Genomic DNA, 5870 nt, shown 5'->3' with positions numbered 1-5870 from the left:
TTCAAATATTGCATTTTAGTCACTAAAATTTCACTATTTTAGTCTAATCTAAAAAATTGCACTGTTCTGAATGAAATTTCTCTAATCTAAATATGAAAATAATACTTGCAACCATTTTCTAACATCCTTCAAATTTTCGTAAAATTTCGGTTCGATTCGATTATCTGATTTAATACCGAACTTTACTGCTTTATAGTTTTTAACACAATTCCCATACCAAAAAATATTATTCCCACTCAAATCTCTGTTTTAATCCAAACTGTTAACTTATAGGCTAAAGTATATAACTTTTAAATATTACAATTTTGGTCCTTAAACTTTTCAAAGTTTATACTTTAGCCACTAAACTTTTAAAACTTATATTTTAGTCGTTGGTCAAAATTTGGGGTATTACAATTCATTAGGTCCATAAATACTGTCAGTGCGTTGGTGAGTCCAAACAACATTACTAAGAACTCATAATGATCATACCTCGTTCTGAAGGTTGTCTTCGTCACATCCTCGTCCTTGGCTTTCAACTAATAGTAGCCTGATCATATATCAATCTTTGAGAAGACAAATGCCCCTCTAAGATGGTCGAAGAGGTTGTCTATCATGGGGAGTGTGTAACGGTTCTTGATGGTCAACTTATTTAACTTTCTGTAGTCGATGCACAACCTCATCAACTCATCTTTCTTCTTAACAAAAAGGAATGGCACTCCCCAAGGAGAGATACTCGGTCGAATGAAACCTTTCTCTAGAAACTCCTAAATCTGGGCCTTCAAATTCTTTAGATCAGTTGGTGCCATACGATAGGGAGCAATGGATACAGGTGTGAACCTGGTATTACTTCAATACCAAACTCAATTCGCGATCGGGTGACAAACCCGGTAACTCCTTTGGAACACATCAGGAAAGTCTCACACTGTTTGGATATCTCGAGTGTGGGTACTGAGATTTAGGTGTCGACTACATGAGCCAAGAAGGCCTCACACCCACAGTCAACCATCATTTGGGTTTTCAAAAATGAAACTATCCTCGTCTGGCGGGATCTTTCACTAGTCATTACCAACTTAGTTTCATCGATGTTCTTAGTTTAAGTCATCTAGCTTTGTACCTCAAATTGTCATCGTGCTCGGTCAACCAGTCCATCCCTAATATCATGTCAAACTCCCTGAAGGGTAACTCTATCAAGTCCGCAGAAAAAGTCTAATCAAGGATCCTCATTGGGCATCGTCTAAAAATTGTGTCCACTAGGACGTCTAAACCTAAAGGGTTTGAGGCTCAAACAACTATATCTAAGTATTCTATTAAAATTTCTATTTCTTGAACTAAGTCAGAGTAGATGTAAGAATAGGTGGGGTTGAAGTCTATCAATACTGTAATTGGAAGGGAAAAGACAGTAAATGTACCCGAAATCACATGTGTTGCATTAACCTCCTCTCTGGCTCGCACCGTATACTATCTGGAGGCCACTCTCAGCTCGACTCCAACCTCTGATCTAGCCGTCTAACGATTCTGCTGCCCAAACATAGTACCACATCCTCTAACTGGCCCTCAACATCTCTGCACTGATGGTGCCAATCGCTGAGTCGCCACTGATAGCGCCTTAACTCTTATGCAGTCTCTGGCAAAATGGCCAATGGATTCGCAACTAAAACGACCTCTATACCCCAACTGACATGTCCCTGGGTTTCTTTTTCCATACCTAGAACATAGGGTAAAGGTGAACCCTCCACTCAACTCACTAGTAATACCCCCAGAAGCTAAGTTCAATGGCCTTCTCCTCAAATCGGACTTGTTTCCATGACTCGAACTCTGCCCAGTCTTTTGGGACTAAGTTACCGAGGGTCTCGACGAACCCTGACTATCTTTGGCCCTCTTGGTCGGGGCATGCGATGGCCTCGCTGACTCAGTGACTCTCCTGACCTGTCCTATAGTCTTACTGGACTGCCTAGTCTACCTATCTAGGGCGCTCTCAACTGTCTTCGCCTAGTGGAACAACTGAAAAAAGAATCTAGGAGGATCTGCTACAAAATGAGTCAAAATTTCACCCCCGAAGTCCCCCTCTGAACTGATAACAGTGACGCTTCTCAGTCAGATTAGCTCTGTGGTATATTTACTGAGTTGAAAAAACTCTAATTCGTACTCCCCCACTGAGAGATCACCCTGAGTCAAGTTTAGAAACTGCTCCATTAAGTCATCGGTATGAATCTATATATGATGTACTTCTCTCTGAATTGGGTTAGGAACTGCTCCTAATTAGGTCTCTCTGGCTTCATCACCAATTCTACAGTCTCCCACCACTCTATCGCGTCACCCTTAAGCAGGGAGGCGACAGACTCCAAGTTACCCGATGGGGCGAGATGCAACTGTCTGAGGGTACGGAGCATCTCTCTAAGCCACTGATCCACTGTGATAAGATCAGCATCCTCAAAACTAAAGAACTCAATGGTCTTATATCGATGGAGTTGTTCTACTAGGAACTCCTAAGAATGGGCATTGGCTGAGCTGGGGGAACTGGTGGGAGAGGTGGTGCAGCTAAAGAGTTACGACTAAATACATAACAAGGTCCATAACAGTACATGCCCTCTAAAGATTACTCAAGACGTACTCTAAGTCGTCTCTGGAAATCTTCTCTGCTGCACTGGAATATCTGATGATAATAGTTCTCCACAATCTACCCCTAAGAACCTGCACATGGAAACAAATTCTGAATGTTGAGCTTACGAGCTCAGTGCCTTACTAAAAACTGTACTATACTATATGCATTCACTACATGAAATGGCAAGTGGCACAGGTTTGAGTATACAACTACTGGACTACTTATATGTGGCTGGCATCATAATGCGACTGAGGTATTTTGCATCTCAAAGCTCATACACCCCTCTAGCACTGCCGAAGCACCATCAAGTACTCTTGTGTGAGATCCTGAATTCTGTATCAGAACATACACCCACCAACTTACTCTGTCGAATCTTGGGTCATCTGTGCCCAATCGACTGATATAGTGTCGTGACACTGACTTAGAGTCACTGACTGTCGTATTTCTGCTAAAAGGAACTCGGGTGTCCTGATTATTTCTCGAGCGTCAACCAAGGCTAATTTTATGTAAACCTATCTATTTTTGTTTCTACTATTCTAATATTAATTATTATTCTCGCTTGAAATCTTATTTGAGGATATAGTGAAGGGTTGGGAGTCTAATTCCCATAAAAATTGGCCTTTTGTCCAAAATAGACTGAAAGTATCGATACTATCCCAATAGTATCGATACTCCTGCAAAGTTTTGGTACTTTATATAAGTACCAATACTTTTAAACATTCTATCATGTCTAGTTTCAAAACTTTCTGGGAGTTTCAAAACTATGACCCAAATTATCGATACTCTTGAAATAGTATCGATACTCTTGCCTAGAAAATCACGAGTTTACAGAACAAGTTTCGATACTATCCTTCAAGTATCAAAACTCAACCTGCAGAGAGGATAAAATAGGTGTAAAAACTCCTATTCTACTATCCCAAAGACCTTAGTGAGGTCCCCAAACATTATTAATGTTTTATAAAGATACAAATGAGCATAAATAAGGCCTTAGACATGTTTATAACTCTAAAATATAAAATCTACCATGGAATACTTCAAGCTTATGCAACCTACTACATTTCATCTAAATGACTTACATAAGGTATAGTTGAGTCAATAGTGAGTTACCTTTGATGTTATACTATTGGAAACTTCAAAGACTCAGTCCAAAGTAGATTTTCCCTTCCACTTAGCTTTGGAGCCTTCTCCAACCTCTTGCACTAAACAAAACAAAATGAAAGGCTTCCTAACTATTGCTAGGGATTAAAGAGGGTTTAAAAACACTTCCTAAGGCTAGAAATATCTGAAAAGTGGGTTGGTACCATCTAGTTTCTTAAACCCTTCTAAAACCCTTTCTTGAAAACTATGATGACATGGGTGCTTTGAGAGATTGAACCAAAGCTTGAAATGTAAGGGTTATGATTCTTACCTTTAGAACATAAGTTAGGGATTGGAAAATGATAAAGTTCACACCTTTACTTTTCAAGGGATGAGAAAAATGGGAAGAATAAGATATAAAGAAGAAAAAGAAGTGAAGAAAAAGATGAAGCTTTCATCAGTATCACCCGATTTTAATGATTTTCAGCTTTAATTTGAACAAGGGTAAAATTACTTCCTTGGTCCCTCCAATTCAGACTACATATTAAAAACACTCTTTTTATTCACTATTAGGCTTACCTCAAGCCCAAATCATCTTCAATTTGGGTCAAAGCTTCCTACAAGCTAAGGAATTACACCAAGGCCAATCTCAGGTTAACCCAATACTTCTAACCCAGGATTCAGGCGTTACAAACATCTCATTAAATTAAAATTGAAATCATAACAGAGTATTTAATAGCCTAGAATAAAATATTTTCACAAAACTTTTATCCTTGAGAAAAATCCTTAAAAATTTTCTCTAAAAAGATAGATACGTATTATCATGAGCCACGAGCACGAGACGAGAGGGATAGACGGCGATGGCAGCGCACGAGATTGTCCCTTGTTCTCTATCACTCAACAAGGGAAGGAAAAATGTGAATTATAAATACACAAACTTGTGGTATTTCATACTCAATGTGGATAGAGCATTACCAACATTCCCCCACTAATGCAAAAGAATTCTTCTGAAACTCGAAATCTGACCTCTTCATAAGAGTAATAGCGAAATTAGTTTCTTAAGCATAAGTGAACGTATCTTGAACTAGTACATAGTGATAATGAGCAATCTTTCTCTTAGATAAGTGAAACTAGTCTTGAACTTTCTAAGATAGGGGTAAACTCATAACACACAATAAACCCCTTCATCCACCGAAGTCCTCGATGTGTAAGATATATAAATACAAGTGTATATTTGGCCATCTTACCTCGGGATTTTAGTAAGTGCTCTAGATAAAATAGCCCAATATTTTTCATAGAAGGTGGCTAATTCTTCTCACTTACGTAGGTTATTTCATCATGTTTATCTCAATATAAACCACCTTAAAATCAGGCTAATCCTATCAAAGGTTATGGTGATTTTCTTCAAGTTCATTATAAATGAACTACCCATACTTTAGGATAATAAATCGTTAAGAGTAAGTATTCAACCTCATAAATTGGTGAATTCAAAATGTCTCTCTCACTAGGACCATTCGAATTGGAATTTGAATTCATTAAGAGTTTAAAAACTCAACCTTCCTAGCGGTGAGTTCATTTTGTCCTTCTCAAATAGGACTATCCACTCAATTTTGGGTTATGAACTTATTAAGAATAGATATTTAGCCATAATCGGTAAATTCATCAAGTCTTTCTCGCTAAGACCACCCAAACACTGGGCTATAAATTTATTAAGAGCAAACACTCTTTTTGTGCATGTATATTATTTGGCATAGGGATAGGTAGTTAGAAATGTACTCTATGAGTCTTTTCATGGTTTCATTTGACCACGTTAAACTTAGATAACTAAGTTGGGTATCCACCATGATTTCCTCAACCAATGGGCTTTAAACACATCCCCCTCAACGAATATAAGACCAGTTTCATGCTTAACCCTTTGGTTAACGGATTTGCTAGGTTTCTTTCTAACTTCACACTCTAAAGAGAGTATTATATTCATTATTAAGTGTCTAACTGATTCATGTCTGATGTGAATACGCCTCTTCTTACCATAAGATTGGTTCTTAGCCACACTTATCACAGCTTGTGAATCACATGGTAAAGAAACTGGAGGAGTATGTCTTCCCCACAATGAAATTTCAGCCAATAAATTTCTAAGCCACTAGGCTTCTTGCCTAGTTAAGTCAAGAGTTATAAACTTTGACTCCATATTGGAACGAGCAATAAGGTT

This window comes from Hibiscus syriacus, unplaced genomic scaffold, assembly GCF_006381635.1.
Source record: "Hibiscus syriacus cultivar Baekdansim isolate YM2019G1 unplaced genomic scaffold, ASM638163v2 tig00112289_pilon, whole genome shotgun sequence".
Lineage (NCBI taxonomy): Eukaryota > Viridiplantae > Streptophyta > Magnoliopsida > Malvales > Malvaceae > Hibiscus > Hibiscus syriacus.
The sequence above is the reverse complement of the archived record's forward strand: the minus strand, read 5'-3'. Positions refer to the sequence as shown.